General features: G+C 38.4%; 1 protein-coding gene across 1 annotated transcript in view; it reads right to left on the bottom strand.

Moving 5' to 3' along the window:
* PLEKHG1 (pleckstrin homology and RhoGEF domain containing G1) overlaps positions 1–23,471 on the bottom strand; it is a 249,265-nt gene that overhangs the window by 178,914 nt on the left and 46,880 nt on the right. Inside the window, exon 2 of the mRNA XM_061428306.1 lies at positions 5,502–5,560. The gene's annotated coding sequence lies outside the window, so the exon portion shown is untranslated. The remainder of the gene's footprint in view (positions 1–5,501; positions 5,561–23,471) is intronic.

Below are 23,471 nucleotides of genomic sequence, written 5' to 3'. Positions count from 1 at the left end.
GGGATTTCCCTGTATACTTTTCACAGCTAAAATGAAAGATCTACAATGAGGAAATCTTCTTCCTTCACCCCTCCTCCCCACAAAAGGGTGTCTAATCTCCATACCAGCTTAAGGTATGCAGACTTCTAGAAGATATTTTAAATTAAAAAAATTTTTTTAGTTGTAACAATTTCATATAAAATTTACCATCTTAACCATTTTTAAGCATACAGTTCGTAGTGTTAAGTACATTTACACTGTTATGCAACCCATCCTTGGAACTCTTTAAAGGAGATATTTTTTAATAGAGGAAGAGGTGCCCAAAGTCAGAGAGTCTTTCTCTATGTCTTTCTGAATGTGTAATCTTGTGCCATATGGGCTACATGTGCTATATTTTTGTAACCACTACATTGGTTATTATAACATTTTTAATTTTTGATTACACATTTAAAAATTATTTTCATGACACCTCCCCATGTTAAGAGATAATCAGGGTAGTTTGCAATGGAAGAAACTTAAGGAAGGCATCTCAATGACTTTTTAAAGATCCCACTGCATTTAGCTGTTGTCCTCAAACTGTGCCAAGAATTGTACCAGATGGGTATATTATTAGCAATGACTCGCTCAATATAATGAGTTATTTATTCTTAATGTCAATCATTTATGCTGCAGTCCCAATAATGCTTCTATTAGCTGCCTTTGGACAAATCTATCAGCCCTAAGTAAAACACTTCCAGGGATCTGAAACCACTGGTAAGATCACTTTCAGGGCTGTGAAAATCCCCAGATAGAGATGGAAGAAACTAGAGTGATGTTTACACCCTCCAGACAAGAACGTGACCACATACTTGGGTTCAGAAAATGCTAGCAAGAACTGTAAAGATCCAGATGTCCTGAGCACCCCAGTGCCTGCAGTGTGCCTTGGAACATTTAATTGGCATCTCTCAGCTCCTCGGGCAGCTCTCTGCCCTGTGCTCCTTCCTCCACCCCTGATACCCTCTCATCAAGAACAGGGCAGGTGAAACCCTGGACAAGAAGGCACCAATAATAAAATGTATGGGCAAGTTTATTCAGGGAAAAAAATATGCTTGTATGAGTATTGGTACATACATATTTTCTTGTTGGTATTTCAAAGATAATGTCGTCTTTGTTAACATTCATTTTATTGATGTATAGTTGATTTACAATGTTGTGTGGATTTCTGCTGTACAGCAAAGTGATTCAGTTATGCATATACACACATGCTTTTTCATATTCTTTTCTGCTATGGTTTATCACAGGATATTAAATACAGCTTCCTGTGCTAAACAGTAGGACTTTGCTGTTTATCCTTTCTATATACAATAGCTGGCATCAAAGACATAGTCCTGAAGCAGAATAACAGACACACACACATATACACATACACAAGTCATACCAAGGGAAAAACTTGGGGTCAAAAAACTGCAGAATAGGCCTATATTCCTCTGATAGTTTAAAAATTTCTGTAAATCAGGATTACCTAACCAAATACTACTAATTCAGGTCAGTTGATTCCTTCTGTTTATACCTCCAGACTATGTTTTCAACAGCTGGAGACAGCAGAGCTTCTCTCTAGATTTCTCTCACTTTCCTAGCTTAATCTGATCAGTTGGTACCCAGTAGCATCCTCTGTCTTGCTACCTGGAGAGAATAGCTCATATATATAGTTGATGGGTAACAGACTGGTAGATTAGTATTATAGTGATGTACTATATACATTTTTGTTCACATGCCCAGATACTTGCTAATCTAAGAACTAGAGGTTTTGCAGTTTACTTATATACCTCAAACAATTTCAGAACACTTCAGAGATATAACAGGACTTTTTTGGGGGAGGGCATTATCAAGTTTAATATATATATATATATATTTACATTTAAAATAAATAATTGTTTTACAAATACAGGGGTACTTTTTCCTTTTGGAGGGCTAGGAAAAGGAGCATGTGGAGTGGCCTGGACCAGCCTGAGACCAGCATGGGGTAAGAGGAATCTAGAGGGACACCAAGGTGGAGGAGGCCATCAGAATACCTTTTCTGTTGTTGTTTTAAGAAATTCTAGAAAAGTAAAAATGTTCCTTCTAACCCAACTATTTTTGTGAAAGGGTTAAACCATGCTGGGTTGGATGAATCACAAGTTAAAATCAAGATTGCTGGGAGAAATATCAACCTCTGATACGCAGAGATACCACTCTAACGGCAGAAAGTGAAGAGGAACTAAAGAGCCTCTTGATGAGGGTGATAGAGGACAGCGAAAAACCTGGCTTGAAACTCAACATTCAAAAAACTAAGACCATGGCATCCGGTTCCCCCACTTCATGGCAAATAGATGGGGAAGTGGAAACAGTGACAGGTTTTATTTTCTTGGCCTCCAAAATCACTGCAGATGGAAACTGCAGCCATGAAATTAAAAGATACTGGCTTCTTGGAAGAAAAACTATGGCAAACCTAGACAGTGTATCAAAAAGCAGAGACATTACTTTGCTGACAAAGGTCTGTATAGCCAAAGCTATGTTTTTTCCAGCAGTCATGTACAGATGTGAAAGTTGGACCATAGAGAAGGCTGAGTGCCAAAGAATGGATGTTTTCACACTGGTGCTGGAGAAGACTCTTGAGAGCCCTTTGGATTGCAAGGAGATCAAACCAGTCAATCCTAAAGGAAATCAATCTTGAATATTCATTGGAAGGACTGATGCTGAAGCTCCAATACTTTGGCCACCTGATTCGAAGAGACGACTCATTGGAAAAGACCCTGATGCTGGGAAAGATTGAGGGCAAGAGAAGCGGACAACAGAGGATGAGATGGTTAGATGGCATCACTGACTCAATGGACATGAATTTGAGCAAACTCCAGGAGATTGTGAAGGACAGGGAAGCCTGGTATGCTGTAGTCCATGGGGTCGCAAAGAGTCAGACATGACTTAGCTATTGAACAACAACAAAACTGAGTCTGGAGATGGAGGCTGACCAATGCAGGGTCACCCATCTCTCTGGGCGTTGAGGATGGGGCCCTTCCAGCATCTGATCACCACAGTTGTTACCTCAAACCAGAGATCTGGAGCCCTAGTTCTCAAGAGGGGGAAACGTGACTTTTCTAAAGAAGGAAAGTAACTCATTCAATCTTTCAGCAAATATTTGGCCTTCCCTGATGTCTGGCTTTTTCTAGAGAATATAGCAAAGAGCAAAACATGCAAAGACCTGGCTCTCAGGGAGCTTTTGTCTGACTGGGTACCAATTCTGCAAAAGAAGTTCATCAGACGTTCAACACACTTACTTTAAATCAAAGTGACTTTTAGAAGATAATCGTACATGGTCACTGCAGTTGAAGACCGACAAAGATCTTAATATTTTCTCCAACATTAGATCATGGCTTCAGAAACAAACAAAACCAGAAAAGTCATGGTAATTGAGAATGAAACATACTCAGTAACACAGATCAGTAATCATGGAAGATCCAAGAACTTAAGTTCTAGACACGCCCCTGCAGAGAGGAGGCAGGGTCATCACATGTTCTCATGGAACACACATTTTGCAGGCAAAAAAAAAAAAAAAAAATGCTTGTCCAGAATGGAACCAAAGAATCCTGAGCTAGTCTCTCTTTCCCTTCCCTTATTTTCCATATCGTATTACAAAGCAAACAGAAAATAACTAGATCTCTCAGAGGAGAAAATATTTATTTTGTTCTAGGCAAATATCATGAAAAACCACAGCTACCTAACCTCACAAGATGTCATTTCTTTCTTTGGACACAGAACCATGTAAATCTCTCTGATGAGCACACAAGTCTATGATAAGGTCATTTACATAGAAGGTAATCATTTCTGTGAAAGAAATGATTATTTCTCTTCAAAAAAAAAAGGAAAAAAAAGTATTCAAAAGACTGAATTGTTCACATATATAGAGTGTGCCTGACTGAGACCTCGGTAGGTGCATGTGATGACTTTCTTGTGTTCTGGGGCACTCTGGCCTTTTCCTCCATAAAAGAGAGTATTAAAAATTGCATTTTATGATTCCATTGGTATAAAGAAAAATATAATCCAGCTTGAGTTTGTTATTATATATTCCAGCCTTCCTTGGTAGCTTAGATGGTAAAAAATCCACCAGCAATGTAGGAGACCAGGGTTTTATCCTTGAGTTGGGAAGATCCCCTGGAGAAGGGAATGGCAACCCAACCCAGTATTCTTGCCTGGGAAATCCAATGGACAAAGGAGCCTGGCAGGCTATTTTATTCATCTGGGGGGAAAGAATTAAAATTAAAACATTTTCATGGGCCACTAAAAGTAGCATGGCCCCAGGCATGATATCTGTGTGTAACAGATAAGTCAAATCTGTACCTCAGACTCTTGATTTTTAAACTACTCAGAATTCTAATCACACATTAGACAAAAAAAAAAAAAAAAACTCCTTTCTTGCTAGGAATGAAAACTTTCTTGCCAGGATTGAAGATCTGTGGTAAGAAAACCATTGTTTTACCAGCTAACAAAACACCAATGAACTCTAAACTCCAACACACGCAAGGACATCTTTATTGCATTAAAATATCGTTTGTCTTTGTAATAATTTGAGTACCTCAAGAAGCATAATGCAATGTATTAAATATTCATGATTCCAATAAAGCATGATCATTTTGCTGGCTAAAGGCAAACTCTAACCCCTTGCTGCACTTACGCTTTAATTTTATTTTTTATTTTACTGTTTGGTTACAAAAAAAAAGGCCTGGTGTAAAATTGAAAGTATAAAGGAAAAAAATAATCCAGAGTAAAAATGATAATGCTACACTTATCAGGACTGGGTGTCTTTACATATTTCCTTCATTCTAGTAATTATTTAATATGGAAGTGAATAATGTCAATTCAACATTTCAAGTCTTGAAAATAGCTTATAATGTGGTCTGACTGTGATAAATTAAAGGACTTAGAAAAGTCCTTTCCTTTCCCTTTTACCATTCAGTGTGGTTTTCAAGTACTGCTGCTGCTGCTGCTAAGTCGCTTCAGTCATGTCTGACTCTGTGTGACCCCATAGACGGCAGCCCACCAGGCTCCCCCGTCCCTGGGATTCTCCAGGCAAGAACACTGGAGTGGGTTGCCACTGCCACCACAAAATTAGATTGAGATTTTAAATCTTAAAGAAAAGAGAGAAACTTAAAAAGAACAGAAAGAATTTTTCTGTCCAATGAAAAGCATTTAAAATGCTACCTAAAGAGTGACTCATTAACAGTAGAGAGCCAATGGGAAGAAATGACTCCAATTTGGGTCACACTATGGTTTACTTTTCCTGACTCCATTTTTATTCTTCACTTATGTACTTTGAAATATGAATTTTCTTTTGTATCTCATCCTTTGGTTATAGTTCTTATTCCATCTTACAAAACAGTTTAAAAAGAAAAACAAGAAAAATTTTGCTCACAGAGGGTACTTATAGGAAAATACCTAACAAACTCAAGAATTTATTAATCTTTTAGTGCATTTCATACTCAAGTGGCAAAAAAATGAAAACAGCTTACTTTTATGGTTGAAGCCTTTCCAATGTCTTCATCCACTAACTCTTCACATCTGTCTCCACCTGGAGGAGAAATGCAAAGATAAATTGCTTTTTACTTAAATGTTACTTTTCCAGAATGATTTCAGTGGAATATTGAAGAAACATCTGGGTCAATTTTAAGTGGCAAAAAGAAGATTGGATTTAAGAAAAAAACACACATAATTTTCCTAGGAAAATGCCACATCTATGGGCTTCCCAGTTGGTGCAGTGGTTAAAAAAAAAAAAAAAATCCTACCAATGCAGGAGACGCAGGAGATGTCGGTTGGATCCTGGGTTGGGAAGATCCCAGGGGAGGAAATGGCAATCTGTTTAAGTATTCTTGCCTGGGAAATCCCATGGATTGACAGAGGAGCCTAGTGAGCTACAGTCCATGGGACTGCAAAGAGCTCGACATGACTGAGCACAGCACAGCATGCTACTGGTCTATAATGGACCTATAGCAATAATCAACAATTTAGTTTTAAAAAAACCCAGAGTGTGTGGTATTAAATAGGCACTGATGTCCAGTCCTTAATTTTTCCTTTCCCTTGAAATACTCAGAAAATTTTTAAAAAGACTAGAATTTACAATAGCAATAAAAACTAAATTCATTGACTTGCCAGAAGTAAGAAGCATTTCCCATACCAGGAAGAGAGATGAAACTCCAAGAAGCAGAAGGAGAATGGATGATTTCACTCAGTCTCAATTCAGTAAGATAATATTCTCAGCCTCAATAAGATCTCTTATCTCTGAAACCCAAGTCCTCCACAGGATGGGAACCACTTCCTAAGGACCATGGTCACTCTATCCCTGAGTTCCTCTCTATGGCTGTAACCAATCATTCCTCTGTTTCCATCTTTGCAAAGTACCTGGGTAGGAAAGGAGAAGTTCATGGGGTGAAGCTTAAATGGGATAAAATTGGGGATTGCTTTTCTTTCTTCTGGTCACTATTTTTGAAAAGAAAGAACCACAGATAAACAAAATGTGCCTATAAGTGTATCAGGTAGGTATCATCATGAACAAGAGCTACTTGAAAATATTTCCAGTTGACTGAGGGATGGTATGTGAACCATGAACTTCCAGATGTTCAAGCTGGATTTAAAAAAGGCAGAGGAATCAGAGATCAAATTGCCAACATCCACTGGATCATTGAAAAAGCAGAGAGCTCCAGAAAAATATCTACTTCTGTTTTATTGACTATGCCAAAGCCTTTGACTGTGTGGATCACAGCAAACTGTGGAAAATTCTTCAATAGATGGAAATACCAGACCACCTGACTTGCCTCCTGAGAAATCTGTATTCAGGTCAAGAAACAACAGTTAGAACTGGACATGGAACAAAAGACTGGTTCCAAATAGGGAAAGGAATATGTCAAGGATGCATACTGTCACCCTGCTTATTTAACTTATATGCAGAGTACATCATGAGAAATGCTGGACTGGATGAAGCACAAGCTGGAATCACGACTGCTGGGAGAAATATCAATAACCTCAGATATGCAGATGACATCACCTTTATGGCAGAAAGTGAAGAAGAACTAAAGAGCCTCTTGATAAAAGTGAAAGAGGAAAGTGAAAAAATTGACTTAAAACTCAACATTCAGAAAACTAAGATCATGGCATCTGGTCCCATCACTTCATGGGAAATAGATGGGGAAACAATGGAAACAGTGACAGACTTTATTTTGTGGGGGCTCCAAAATCACTGCAGATGGTGACTGCAGCCATGAAATTAAAAGACATTTGCTCCTTGGAAGGAAATTTATGACCAACCTAGATAGCATATTAAAAAGCAGAGGCATGATATTGCCAACAAAGGTCCATTTAGTCAAAACTATGGTTTTTCCAGTGGTCATGTATGGATGTGAGAGTTGGACTGTGAAGAAAGCTGAGTGCCAAAGAATTGATGCTTTTGAACTGTGCCGTTGGAGAAGACTCTTGAGAGTCCCTTGGACAGCAAGGAGATCCAACCAGTCCATCCTAAAGGAAATCAGTCCTGATTATTCATTGGAAGGACTGATGCTGAAACTGAAACTCCAATACTTGGGCCACCTGATGCGAAGAACTGACTCACTAGAAAAGATCCTGATGCTGGGAAAGATCGAAGGTGGGAGGAGAAGGGGATGTCAGAGGATGAGATGGTTGGATGGCATCACTGGCTCAATGGACATGAGTTTGAGTAAGCTCCGGAGTTGGTGATGGACAGGGAAGCCTGGGGTGTTGCGGTCTATGGGGTCGCAAAGAGTCGGACACAACTGAGGGACTGAACTGAACTGAGGAATGAATCCAAACAAAAGAGTGAAAAAGTAGTCATGTACTAGCACTGGCGATAAGCATTAAAAGCAGTAAACAGGGAAGAAAGTATGCTAATTACTGTAAAAAACAGTCCAAACAGAGTACAAACTTCAAATTTTTGAGAAAATGTCTAATAAAAACGTTACTATAATAATTAAGCTCATCAAAGTCTGAAATTCTGGGTCAGTCAATTTTCAATTTTTAAAAAAAATTTTTGCATTATGGCACGTGGGATCTTAGTTCCCCAACCAGGGATTGAACCCACTCCCTCTGCATTGGAAGGCAGATTCTTAACCACGGTACCATCAGGGAAGTCCCTGAAATTCTAGATCATATTATGAAAAATGGGGAAATGAGTGGGGATAAATGGTAAAAGTAAGTTAATTTCATTTAATATGAAGAATAAGAAATGGAATTTTATTTGTGACACTAGTAACTTTATTTTTTCCTAAACTGGAGAGAACAAAGAAGCAAACTACATATTCAATGTTAAATTCAAAAATAGCAATAAATGTAGTATAGGAAAGGCAGAACAAAATGCAGGAATTTGTGATTTTGATATTTAAAAAACAGTCACTGGTTCAATATAGAATGAAATACCTCATAGACAGATTTCAGGCAAATCTAGTCTTAAAACCCAACGTGAAACTTGAATTATTAGAATATATCACAGACATGGGACAGATGATAAACTTAAGAATGCCATATAAAAGGATCCTTGTGAATAAATTTGAACATTTCAGTGGAAATAGTTTTATAAGGTGCTATTTAATTATTAAAAACTAAACTAAAAACATAAAAGCTGAAAAGCTAAGAAATATAGTTTACTTCAAGGATTAGACAATTCCCAGGCTATATAAAAAAGTTTCAGGATATACGACAAATGAGACTCCAGGTTGTTTGGTGAAGCTTATCAGATAACCTAACCTGATAAAACACAAAAAAGGAAAAAAGCAAGAGGCTTGTTTGACTTAGGTAAATAAGATGGAAGAATGTTAAATAAAGTGCTCAGAATAGTCTATTCCTAGTATATTAAAATAATAACAACAATATAAACTGGATTTATTCTATAAATATTACATAAATAAATCTCTTATGCTCTATCAATAGGTCAAATCAACACATACTCCTAGTTTCAAAGATGACAAAACAGCACTTATACCTGATAATCTCTCAGTAATCTAGAAACAGATCACCTACTGTGATTTTTAAAAAGATCTAAAACCAACAGACAACATTCGCTATAAAGTCAGGAATAAAATAAAAAGATGCTCACATAGCATTAGTGAAAGGAAATTAAAAGACCAAATACCACCATCAGCAGATGAAAGGCTGATAACAAGAAAAATATCTTTTAAAAATGCCCTGTTGGATATAATAAAGGTGGCATCAGTTGGTTTGAAATACATAAAAAGCAATGTTTTCTGTCCAGTGATAGCAATGGCCAGTCACAAACAAATGAAAACAGATAATTTAAAAACAGATCATATTCAAAAAAATTATGCTTAAAGAACCTATATAGAAAATGTTTAAGGAAATCCTCAGGACAATGGTTTCCTCATGAGAAAAGTTGAGTAGTATAAATGTACTTTTTTAGAAAAAGAATAAAAGGCATGAAATTCAACATGAGGTAAACTAATGAGTTTCTATCTTTGGCCTGTAGAAGGTGAAGTACCATTATGGAATATGAGAATGGCAAGAGCCTTTAACAATCAGTGAAGCTTATTTATAGATGAATACTTAAGGATCTCAGAGGCTCTTCTATAAATTCACAATAGAACTTTTAGAAAAAAGAAACACATTAAGAATATTTGATTATCCGGCCTTAAATGCAAAATGCACTGATAGATCGTACTCATGGCATTAAATACAAATAGAATTTCATATAAAGACATCTCAACACTTTACTAGGCTTTTAAAAGTTGGGGAAATGTTATAAATAGCCATTGATGTTCTATTTCTGAAAAGAAAATCCTAATTGCATTTCACTGTGATAAAACAGGCCATATTTTATTGCTTTTGGCCAAAGAACAATGCGAAACTTGGTTTATAGTCAGGAGTACATGCAAGGTGATGTTTAAAATAAGTTCTATATGCAAGCCACAACTACTGTGAGTTTGATTCTAAAAATAAATAAAACGTCAGGGTTGGTTTCATAAAAAGGAGACAGAAGTCCAATATGTCACCAGAGCGTTTTAGTTATAGTGTCTAAAACAAGCTTATCTTTCATTTTAGACAACAGGTGAGGAGAGAAACTGAAAGCCAGGTGTTTCTGAAACACCTATGGGATCAGTTCTAGTTATTTTAGAATGAATGTTAATGAAAATTATCCACAAAAGGGACCACGCTTACTCTTTCTATTAGGACAAAGTTAAGGCCTGTTAGCTTTGGAGGAGAATATTGAGGTAACAGGTAAAAGCAGATTTAATGGTCTAAGTTAGGCATGGTTTAAACAAGAAATGATTTAAAGTCATGTCCAATAAAAATACTTCTCCTTATGATAATGACTGTGCAAATACCCAAAGCATAGACATTTTCCCTAAAATGTCAGCTATTTGGTCCATGGAATTTTCCAGGCAAGAGTACTGGAGTGGATTGCCATTTCCTTCTCCAGGGGATCTTCCCAACCCAGGGATTGAACCCAGGTCTCCTGCATTGCAGGCAGATGCTTTACCTTCTGAACCACCAGGGAAGCCCATTTGAAATACAGGAGCCCCAAAGATCTGCTCATAAGTGAAAGTTGCTTGTCATGTCTGACTCTTTGCAACTGCATGGACTATACAGTCCATGGAATTCTCTAAGCCTGAATGCTGGAGTGGGTAGCCGTTCCCTTCTCCAAGGGATCTTCCCAACCCAGAGATCAAACCCAGATCTCCCACATTGCAGATGGATTCTTTACCAGCTGAGCCAACAGGGAAGCCCCTGATCATAAGCATGAAATCTTTATTTCTTGAGTTAAACACACAAACTTCACAGAAGAAACAGAGGGTGAAAATCCACTTAAGAGGCTCCCAGAAATCATAAAACTTTAGGCCAGTGCAATTAACATACTCAAAAGTAATCAGGCCAACAAAGGACAACTTTCCTGCCCTAAATATCTAGAAAGTATTGCTTAGATAAGTAACACAGACAAAACTAATAAAGCTGACAAAACCAAAGAGAGTAGTTTTGAGGGGATACAATTTGATCTTGTAAATCCAAAAAGAATCTCTATATTCAGACCGGAGTCCAGCCTCTGCCCCACACCTGCCATGATGGGGGGCCACTTCACATCCATACATTCTGATTTCAAAAGGCAGGTAACCTGGGACTCAGGTCCACCGCAACATAAAAACCACTTTCTCCCTTCCACTTGCCCTTCTTTGAGCCACCTCATTTCCTTTGTAGAGAATAAGCAAGTCACAATAGCGAAATATAAACCTTAAATTGGCTGCTGAAAGGGGGCGGAATAATACCGTCTATTGTTTTAGAAGCTCAACATCCATCTACCCTCCTTCTGGCAACCATTAATATTTTCCTCTCCTTTGTCTTACTCTCAGCCCAGGTGCTCTGAATGATATCAATTAGGCTAAACATTCATAGTATCTCCTCTCCCGGATTACTGTGATTGGTGCAGAGATAGGCTTGTGGCCCAAGTCACACCAATCAGGACCAATGAGACCTAATTGGGGGTATTTTGTTAAAATTACTAGCGAAGCAGAACTTTTCTTGCTCCTGCTAGACATGAACAAGAGAGGATTTAGAGGCCCAAGATGATGTAGCCCTCCTGCAAACACATAAGGGCTGAAAATGAGCCAACAGCCCATTCTGATCAATTCTGTGGGCTTCTGAACTATAAAACAGACTTATACATGCTTCAAGGTGACTTGCTTTTTCCAACTCGACAGTATGTGAGACTCCTGCATGTGGCTTTGCAGTGTTACGTCTGTGCTGAGAGACAGTATTTCTTTGAATGTCATCGGATGCTTCGTGGTATATTTATATGCTCTACTGTCGCACCTTTAGGCTTTCTGTTTTTCTTCTCTATTACAAGCAGTGCTGTACATAGCTCTGTATTCATGCTTCTACATTGTATTTATCTGAATCGGAACTGTTGGGTTGTTCACCATACACATGTTGAGCTTTACTGAGTGATGCCAATTTTTTTTTTCAAGAGAAATTGTACCAATTGAAACTCCACCCACGGGACAGGCATGCCTCATTTTACTGTGCTCTGCTTCATTGCATCTTGGGCACATGGCATCTTCTTTTTTTTCCAATTGAAGGTTTGTGGTATCAAACTGTCAAATAACAGTTAGCATTTTTGTGTTGTCAAATAATGGTTAGCGATTTTTAGCAATACAGTATTTTTAACTTAAGGTATATACATTGTTTTTCAGGCATAATGCTATCTATGTACTCAATAGGCCACAGTGTAGTATAAGATAACTTTTATATGCACTGGGACACCAATTTGTGTGACTTGATTTATTGTGATACTAGAGTTATTGCCATGCTCTAGAAGGGAACCTGCAACATCTCTGACATATGTCTTTATATGAGTTCCTTTCACTCCATATTATGGCCAACATCTGATACTATAAAATGTTAATTACAGTTATTCCAATGGGTGAGAAATGTCTTATTTAAATGTTTTAGAATAAGGGTGTTAAGCAATCACAGAAATGTTTCATCCAAGCAGGTAATTATTTAAGTACCTCAGACTCAATTTTTATTTATCCATTCAACAAGTATTCAGGATCTATTATGCAGAGACACACATTTCTATTCTCATAGAGACCTCCAAAGACAGACACTCTGTAGCTTTCCTTGCAAACTCAAGTCAATTTCTATTTCTAATTTGATATCTCCAATCGGCCCCTTCATGTTTCTTAAGAGGTCCAGTAGGTCTCAACCACTTAAAAAAACCACACCACCCTAGAATTTGGAAGTGGAAACTATGCAGAATAGTTGCACATCTTTCAATAACTATTTGTTTTTGGTTTCTTAGCCAGTAAATATATTCATTTTAACCAAGTTTGATTAACTTATATTGTAAACGTCTGATGTGTGCCAGGCACTGTGTCAGGCATGGAGGTTACAAAGTGAGTAAAGCAAAGTCTCCAAACATCTCATATTACAAAATGGGTGTATTCTTGGGAAAACTACATACATAAAGCAATTCTTAATAAGTTGAATTGCTTTCAGTGGCATTCCAATGGATACATTGAAACGAAACTGTCAAAGGGAAGGTTCTATCCACTCAATTCTGATGTTATACACCAGGTTTGCAGGACTCTGCCTGGAGAATCCCAGGGACGGTGAGCTGCCGTCCATGGGGTCGCACAGAGTCGGATACGACTGAAGTGACTTAGCAGTAGCAGTAGCAGCAGGACACATCAGGCACTGCATACTGCACATAAAGAAGACTGATGAAATGACAAGTTCCATCTTCAATTTGCATCAATTCCTGGGTTCCAAAAGATCACACACCAATTGTGTGATAAAAGCTCTTTATACATTATTAAGAAATGCTAGGCTTTATTTAACGGTAAGTTGGCTATGAATGTTTTAGAAAGGAAGTTTAAAGCAACTAGATGACAAACTCTGCACACCAGATTCTGATGACCCAGAGTTCAGATTCTGTCATTTCCTGTTTATACAAACAGACTAAGAGCTAGCTTAATGACTTGACAAAGAATCCTTAATTCTAACACTGAATTGGAGATTAGGAGTTCGATGATTCCTTCCTCACATTCCCCTTATGTCCCTCTCTGTATCATTCTCGGGGCAAAGTGGACCTCTTCATTAAAAAAGCTGGCCAAACAGAACTGGAGATTACAACACTATTTTCCTTTACTTTTCAGTGTTGGAGGGGATACTGGGCCAGAAGGTAAAATGGAGGAATGTTTCTTAAATGAATGAGCTTCATTCAAGTGGTATTAAAGGTACCAAGATTACAAAGGAAATTACTGAGCCTCTATCCAAGAAAGCAGGCTTTGAAGTCAACAGATTGGATGGTAGCTATACTCCAAGTGCTGTAATACAGTTATCCACACTTTTCTAATTCACTTGCTGCTCATCCAAGCAACCTGTGTTACTCTTTATTTATTTATTTTTTTGGTTGTGTCGAGTCTCAGTTGCGAGTCTCAGTTGCAGCACACAAGATCTTTGTTGCGTCATGCAGATCTTCTGTTGTGGCACGCGAGCTCTCTAGTTGCAGTGGGCTTAGTTGCTCTGTGGCATGTGGGATCTTAGTGCCTCGACCAGGGATTGAACCTGAATCTCCTGCTTTGCAAGACAGATTCTTAACCACTGGACCACCAGGGAAGTCCTCTGTGTTACTCTTTAAATGACCCGAAGGCACCCAACATCTGAGTACCAAGGATGCACCCCCTAGTCAGGGAACTCAGCCAGGACTAGGACAGACCTCTTTCTTACCCTCAGGGAATCTCCAGCCAGTGGGCTAGGCTATCAGAGTTAGCTAACAATAACGCCCAGGGGCAGCATGCTACCTGATGTATTCTTGAGAGCATAAAAAGAATACAATTCTAATATTAAAATGTGGGGCTTAATAGTACCTAGTGGAGGAATATTATTATGAGTAAGATAAGACTTTCCAAAGATCCTCAAGTCTAGACAGAAAGATGGAAGATGACTATGAAAGTTAATAATGTTTTGGCAGATTCTATACTTAATAAAATGGAGGAAACTGTAGAAATGGACAAGCATTTCTAAGCAGAAACATTTTATAAGCAACACCTTTTAAAGATTAGAGGAATATAGATTAGAGTCCAAGAGCTTCTTTCAACCTAGACCAGTAACTTTACGTGATTCAGAATGTGTTAGCAAGGAACAAAAATACACAGTGTTAGTTTACACAGGAAAATCCCCTAAAATGAACAGAATTCATATGGCTGTGGTTTTTAAAGTTGGACTGGCTCAAAAGTAAAATAGATTTTGGTACAGGGAGACCAAAGATATCATGTTTCTTTTTTATACTAGCTATTTAATATTTTGGGAGATAGCTTTAGAAATTTGAATTTGTGGTTGCCGGTTTATTTAATGGTGAGTACTGTAAAACACTTCTGTAAAAACACTGCTTTTATTCAAGCAACATATGGAAAAAACTGTTACATCACTTTAGAATGTTATACTTAGAAAGGTAATTTCCTTTCACTGAAGGCCTTTTTTTCCCCCAACCTTTCCACATCAGTCAAGAAAAACAGTCTTTGACATACCAGTTTTTTTAAAAAAATGAACTACCAAATATATCGCAGAGTTTTTATTTAACATTCATCTTGAGAATATCTCAATAGGCTTTCAGCTTCAAGGAAATCTGAATATAGAAGGCAGACTTCCAATAAAATATTTTATAGTTCCTAACAAACAGTGATTTATTCATCTACACGTTCCCCACCATTACAGCAACCAGTACTTCCTGGAAATCTTTGGTTTTGCTAATGTGGACTCCTTTTACTTCTAAAAAGAGGGGAGATGCTAAAACTGAGTTATGTAGCCCATGAGGAAACTTGGAGGGTAATAACTGACACATGGAAAGAAACCATGTCATTTTACATCTGTACTTGAGAAGTCTTTTTCTTTCGATTAAATTTGTTATTAGCATACCTAGTCTGTGCTTCGGAGAAGGCAATGGCAAGCCCCTCCAGTACTCTTGCCTAGAAAATCCCATGGATGGAGGAGCCTGGAAGGCTGCAGTCCATGGGGTCTCTACGAGTCGGACGCGACTGAGCGACTTCACTTTCACTTTTCACTTTCACACAATGGAGAAGGCAATGGCAACCCACTCCAGTGTCCTTGCCTGGAGAATCCCAGGGACGGCAGAGCCTGGTGGGCTGCCGTCTATGGGGTCGCACAGAGTCGGACACGACTGAAGCGACTTAGCAGCAGCAGCAGCAGCAGCAGTCTGTGCTTACACAGTTATTTTGCTAATTTTAAAAGGAAAGCCTTTAGGATTTTTTTTCAGCCTATCTTTCAGGTTTAGATTATATTAAGTATTTTTATTTATTTGAGAATAAATTTTATTCAGAATAAATATGTGGCTTTTAAGTTTCCAACTCCATGAGCAGATTAATATTTCTTTAGATTCAGTTAACGTGCATTTTTAGCAGGGATATCTGGGTGTGTACACTAGCTTGTAACAGCATGGGCATTTGGTCATGTGATATTAAAATTAAACCCCGAGCAAAGGCCAGGCCTCTGGTAATGCACGATACGCTAGAGAGAACTCACTACCGCAAATTTTACTATGAAACTGAAACACAGCATATGACAAAACTGAAATACAGTGCCCACTACCATAAAACTGGTTAGACTTCCATTGTCCAATCTGAACGTTCAGCAAGTACAGATACTTGTGTAGCATCTGTTTCTTCCATGAGACCATACAAGACCCCATTTCTTCTGTACATGACAGGATATCCAACACCAAGCACATAGAGGTCACCCATGAATAGTTATTAATAACTGAGTGACATGTGCTCACTGGACAGGTATTCTAAGCAGCATTTTAAAAGAAAAAATTCAGTTTGATACATAAATGATGACATGATACATCTTTTAGGGAAGAAATGGTTGAAAACACTAGAACAGGGAAAATTATCAAAAATATCCTTGAAAAGATAGGAGAACCTGGGAACCAGGGTCCAGCATTAAATAAGGCAGGACACTTTTGCTGTTACAACCAAGGGCAGGCAGATGGGGGTTAGTAGATTTGATGGTAGGCAGCAGCCCAGTGTGTTCTTGGGTAACTTCTATTTCCTCTGGAAAATAAGAGACAGACCATCCTCTGAATGTGATAGGCAAGAATGAGCACTTGGGAAGAGTGAGAAAGATTAGAAATAAATCATTTAGAAGAGTCAGGGTATGAGTTAACTAGAGAAAGATAGTTGTCAATATCACACTGAGTCATCAAACACCAGGTGACAGATGTTTAGGTGGGACGCTGGCTTGGGCAAGTGCCTAGCCAAGAGCAGGTAGGACAGGTGGGAAGCATCACCAAAAAGCTTTGGTTTTGGAATCAGAAGACTTGGGTCCAAACCCAAGCTCTCCACGTAATGAGTTGCCTGACCTGGAGGAATCACTTCATTTCTTTAGGGCTCAGGTTTTACATTTCTAAAATAAAAGGACTGCATAAGAATTTCCAAGATCCCTTCTAGCTCTAAAAGGGCCAAATCTTAACAAAATAACCAGGAAATTAGTCTAATGGTGGCACAATTAATATAGTGCAAAATTTTAGAGTTGGACAGAAACACTTTGCTTGTCTTGGTCCGTGGCTTCATTACTTTCTGAAATGGGTGATACTACGACCTCCTTCTGGGCTGCCTCCAACCCTGCTTCCATCTTGTCATCTATATGATAAATGTGATCACGTGGCTTCCTTGCTTCAATCCTTCAAAAACCACCCCCGCTCCCTGCTGACTGATGAACCCAGGCTCCTCACTTCCACCCAGCAAGCCCTCCATCACTAGTTCCTGCCGCATTTCACTGCTTCACTGAAATATTAACTACAAAATTTCTCAAAAAAAGAAAAAAGAGAGAGAGAGAAAGGGAGGATTTTCAGTATAAAAGCACACATAAAGTAAGAGTTATTCTAACCCCTTAAACATATAAATTTACTACTTTAGGATATATGCACGGTCACGTGCTATTTATGACCGTCCAATTAAAAATCATCACACTAAGAGCTTTGGGCCAAGCAGTTTTCAGTAGCAATAGTGAGAATTCTGTGGCTGAATTAAAATACATGAAGGTGAATGCCTTTCACTTTTCAGGGGGAATAGAAGTTAAAGCCCTCCCCTAAAGACATGGGCTTTCCAGAGGAAGTGAAGAAAGAATATAAATAACATTACCCCATTCATTAAAAGAATGGTATTCAATGATGTTTATACAAGTGGTTCTCACTCTTTAAACTTAAGTCTAAATATATTTTAAAAGCTATATGTAAAGTAGTAATTTACTGCAGCCAAACCACAAAGAAATTTTAGGAATGCATCCAGGTCCTGTAATTCTATTTCCTGCTACAGAAAAGAATTTTAACAGTTTCTATTTTGGTCATCTATCAACTAATTGTTACTTAAAAGACTTTTGGAACATAAAGCAATTTTAAAAATTAAGTTTTCATTCAATTAAGCTTCTAGATGAGAGGCAGGCACGTGAGCCCCTAGCCACTGACTAGCTATTTTTCACAGGAGGTACCTGGCAGGGGCAGCCTACACCTGCTCTCTAGAACTCCCTGTTCTCCCTTCCATGTCTGGGAATTGTCTTATCTTCTTATTTGTCTTCATTTCAGGAATCCTGCTCTAGCAGTAGTGACCCTCAACAAGAGTGAGAGAGGGGCAATAACAAAGTTTTAATCAAGGCTCATGAATGTTTTTTGTTTTCATTTAAGTTACTTTTTTTAATTTATTTTTTAAATGGAGGAAAATTGCTTTACAATATTGTGTTGGTTTCTGCAGTACAACAATGTGAATTGGCCATTCTTATACATATATCCCCTCCCTCTAGAGCCTCCCCCAGTCCCACCCTTTAGGTCATCACGGAGTGCCGGGCTGGGCTCCCTGTGCTCCACTGCAACTTCTCACCAGACATCCATCATACACGATAGTGGAGACATGTCAATACTACTTTCTCCGCTTGCCCCATTCTCTCCTTCCCTCACTGTGTCGTCAAGCCCATTTTCTCCATGTGTCTCCACTCCTTCCCTGCAGATAGGGTTTGGCCACACCATGTGGCATGTGGGATCTTAGTTCCCTGACCAGAGACTGAATGCCCCCTGCACTGGAAGCATGGAGTCTTAACCATTGGACCACCAACAGGGAAGTCCCAAGGCTCAATGAATAATAAGAGAAAGGAGAGACTGCTTCTGGTTGAGGGCGGTGGGAGGGGGAGGTCTCAGACCTTCTGTGTAAATGAGGTACACAGTGGGCAATCACAATAACATTTGGAGAAGAGTTAGGAGATGGAAGGAAAGACATTCCAAAACAATGGGACAGCAGCACAGGAAACTAGAAAGCCTAAATTATTCCAAGGAACTACGATGGGTACCTTAGTCAGAGCAGGAGTTTTGGTGGAAAACAGCAATGCATTCTGTCTACAAATAAACAAATTAAAGAAGAGTTTGATGCTGGAAAAGAAAATGTTTAAGCAATCCAAGAAGATCATCTGTCAAGATCATCATTGTCAAGAATAACACTTTATTAAGGGCTGGAACAACGTTCATCATTTCAGTTCAGTTCAGTTCAGTTGCTCAGTCGTGTCCGACTCTTTGCGACTCCATGGACTGCAGCATGTCAGGTCTCCCTGTCCATCGCCAACTCCTGGAGTTTACTCAAACTCATGTCCATTGAGTTGGTGATGCCATCCAACCATCTCATCCTCTGTCATCCCCTTCTCCTCCCACCTTCAATCTTTCCCAGCATCAGAGTCTTTTCCAATGAGTCAACTCTTCACATGAGGTGGCCAAAGTACTGGAGTTTCAGCTTCAACATCAGTCCTTCCAGTGAATATTCAGGACAGATTTCCTTTAGGACAGACTGGTTGGATCTCCTTGCAGTCCAAGGGACTCTCAAGAGTCTTCTCCAACACCACAGTTCAAAAGCATCAATTCTTCAGTGCTCAGCTTTCTTTATAGTCCAACTCTTACATCCATACATGCCTACTGAAAAAACCATAGCCTTGACTAGATGGACGTTTGTTGGCAAAGTAATGTCTCTGCTTTTTAATATGCTTTCTAGGTTGGTCATAACTTTTCTTCCAAGGAGCAAGCGTCTTTTAATTTCATGGCTGCAGTCGCCATCTGCAGTGATTTTGGAGCCCCCAAAATAAAGTCTGTCACTGTTTGAACTGTTTTCCCATCTATTTGCCACGAAGTGATGGGCCCACAATGTTCAAAGATATTCACACTCCTTTCATGGAAAAAAAAGGGCAAGAATGGGAATATCCTCAGATTATTAAACAAATAAATGCCAAAACAGAAAACTCAATGGACTAAATAATAGAATTTATATAGCTTAAGGCTCATTCAGCAGGTGGGAAAATTGCAGCCAAGAAAATCTCCAGAACATACAGCAAAAACAAAGAAAAATCTGAAAGACAGGGAGAATCAATTCCAGGAGGGATTGGTTCATCCCCTGGAGTTCTAGGTGAAGAGTGCAGAAGGATTAGTGGGGAGAAAATATCCAGAGCTATAGAAGACTTCAGATCATAAAGGCCAAAAAATAAATAAATAAATAAATAAATAAAAGAAGAAGGATTAATGGGGAAAAAAAGATCACTGGTAAAACATCAGAACTAAGAATAAAGTAAAAATTTCCCAAAGCTTCAAAGAGGTAGGCAGAAAAACACATGCATTCACAGTCAACTAAGAAGTATCAGTCGAACAGCAGACGTATTGGCTACACTAGATTGCAGGTATCAGAAGGGCAATGCCTTCAAAGTTGAGGAACTATCATTTTGAATCTAGACTGAAATTATCAATCAAGTGTGCAGGCAAAATCAGACATTTTCAAACATGCAGTAACAGAGCTCACCATCCATACATATTATATATAAAAAGTTACTCAGAGGCAATAGTCTACCAAATGAAAATAAAACAGGAATCTAAGGAAGGGAACAATACAGATGCAGAAAAACAATAAGAGCCAAATACAACCCCCAAACAGAAGAGTGTCTATAAAGAACAGAAGCCATTGGAACAAACTCCTTCAAGCAGTGAAACTCAGTGATTCAGTATGGAATTTCTTTCTCTGTGGATCTTATTATATTCCGTGGCCTCAGAGTGAATACTGTTTGCACATTAGCTTTTGATATTTTAGAAACAATCCTGGTGGCTCAGACAATAAAGTATCTGTCCACAATGCAGGAGATCCGGGTTCAATCCCTGGGTTGGGAAGATACCCTGGAGAAGGGAATGGCTACCCACTCCAGTATTTTTGCCTGGAGAATCCCATGGACAGAAGAACCTGGCTGGCTACAGTCCATGGGTTCGCAAAGAGTGGGACACAACCAAGCGACTAAGCAGATAAACAAAACAAGCATTCATAGCTATGCTCTAACAACAAGTATCAACATGATGCTGTAAAAACTGTGGTCTAATACATTGGGAGCTAATAGGTAAGGGCTGACCCTCCTGGAAGCGAGGGCTGTTCTTGGATGTGGAACTTTCAGTACTAAAAAACTGGCAAAGTCCTGGGTAAACCAGAACTAGTTTGTCACATGAGTCATGAGGAGAAGAGATGGCTAAAAGATGCTCATATGCTCACTTTGTGGAGCAGAAGTTTGATAGATGCTTTAGAAAAGAGTAAGTTGGTGACCACTAACATTAACACAGCAACTCTTAGCAGTGGCTGCCACTTAAGGAATGACGTTTCTATGTTTGACTTCAGCCCCTTCCAAATGATTTACATTTCTAAAACAATACATCCATTTAGAGTAGAATAAGCCAAGTCTTATTCAGGAGGCATCTAACTGCTAACAAAGAGCATGTTTCAAAGTGTGAAAAACCTAGGGCTCCAGACACAGCGAGCTAACTGAAAATGATTAAACAAAGGATTTTTATCTAAACGCTGATTTGAAAGCAAGAGTATAAACAAAACCAAGGACAGGAAGATCTGTTCCCTTGTCTAGAGGCAGTGTCTGTGAAGAATGGATAGTCACAGGAAAGGAACAGGAGGAAGTCCTCAGTGAACCATAAAAAGGGACTAACTGAACAGAGTTAATCACATAACACAGCAAGCCCCAAACTTTTTGGCACCAGGGACTAGATTCATGGAAGACAATTTTCCCATGGACTGGGTGGGATGGCTTTGGGATGATTCAAGCACATTACATTTATTGTGTACTTTATTTCTATTATTATTACATCATTTCCATCAGATCATCAGGAATTAGATCCCCAAGGTTGGGGACCCCTGACGTAACAGATGCTATACTGGCACCACAGCTGCTGCCGGGTAAACCAGATGGCCCTGCTCTCTCCATGTAATGGATGCTCAAAAGACATTCTGTTCCCTCTCTGTTCTGTCAGCGTGACATTTACGAGTACTATATTATATATTACATTAACTTTTCAAAACAAATCCATAAATGACATATCATGATCCAGGAGTTTTATGCCAAATTATTATTCACACAATGTATAAACATTCAAAACAGGGCATATTTTCATGTACTTTAACACTCTGAAGTTTATCTAATGACCCTGAAGAGGGATTCATATCTATAGATAATTTTTTTTTTTTGTCTTCAAGAAAACCCAAATCTTAGATATACTAATCCCTGATTATTTGCACAGGAAGCCACTAACTTATCTACTAATGATAATACAAGCATGAAAGATAATAATTGCCTCATTTCCTTCGAGTTAAAAATGCCCTCTGTTAACACCCAAAAGATGATGATATTATTTAAAATTTTAAATAGGAAAAGCCCATAGTGCTGCCTTCTTCAAGGCACACAATCAAAATCCATCATGAGTGCTGTGTGGTGCATGGAACTAGGGCCCTTGATATGCTTGACAGCTTTAATTGGTGCTGTCAAATCACTGCATACTCATCAAGTTTCCTTATTTTAAGATACACAAATATACCTGAAATCAGGATGTAGCTTACAATTAACATGAACATTTAACACAACTTGTTTATTTAGGTTCCTTGTTAAAATGTTAAATCGATTGAGTATCTTAAAAATCCAGAGTCTAGAAACTGAGGAAATCCGGAGATACCATATTCATAACTCACTGGAAATGTGTGTGATGATGACTAACACGTTTGAACCCATGAAAGGAATATGAAAAAATGTAGCACCAGATAAGCTGAGATGTTTGTCCTCTGAGTGAAGACAACTGAGATCAGAAACATTTAAAAGGACAAAATTAGACCTAAACAGACACATTTCTTAATTCTTTGGAACAACGAATAGTGGATCCACAAATTTCAAAAGAAAAAAAACAACAGAACTGTGATTCCTCTAATGTCCATCCATAGCTTTCCTATTTTTAATTTTAGTTATAAGATTCTTCAAATTGTCATTCAGTTATTCCAGGGCATTGAAAACATTTCGATGTCAGTTATTAAAAGTGAAATTTGCCACAGGTAAATCTCCACAATTCACCCCTGTCCCAATTTTTTTTTCAAAAAGCAGTGAAAACTGCAATTTACTTGCACTCCAGGAAACTAATTGAAATGTACTGGAGTAAGCTTAATGAAATAATACAAAACATTTGTGTAAAATTCAAAATATTCTGTTGTTATAAGCCCTTTATGGGAAGGAACCATATCCACCTATATTTTCATTTCTTTTGGATCCCAATGACAGCTCTATTGACTATTCAAGTTAAAAAAGATAGAGTAGTAACTATTTTTCCAGAGGAAAAGTCACTCAATTATTTTAAAACTTGGGTAGTTTTAAGTTTCTGCACCCAAAAAACAATTCTCCTAGCTCTTCTTGGAAGGAGAACATCCTATAAATTCCTACCTACTCCTACCCTGAAGTCAGTGAAAAACCGCAACCTGGCAACTCTTAGGCAAACATGTCGGTTTTTATAATAAGCCAAAAGCACAAAAATGGTGATGTACCTCCCCTCCTTCACTGGATTCTCTACAAAATAAAGAATCATTGCTCAGTTGTTTCCTTACTTCGTTACTTTAATGGATTTTCTC

This window comes from Bos javanicus, chromosome 9 (assembly GCF_032452875.1).
Source record: "Bos javanicus breed banteng chromosome 9, ARS-OSU_banteng_1.0, whole genome shotgun sequence".
Taxonomy (NCBI): Eukaryota; Metazoa; Chordata; class Mammalia; order Artiodactyla; family Bovidae; genus Bos; species Bos javanicus.
The sequence above is the reverse complement of the archived record's forward strand: the minus strand, read 5'-3'. Positions and strand labels throughout refer to the sequence as shown.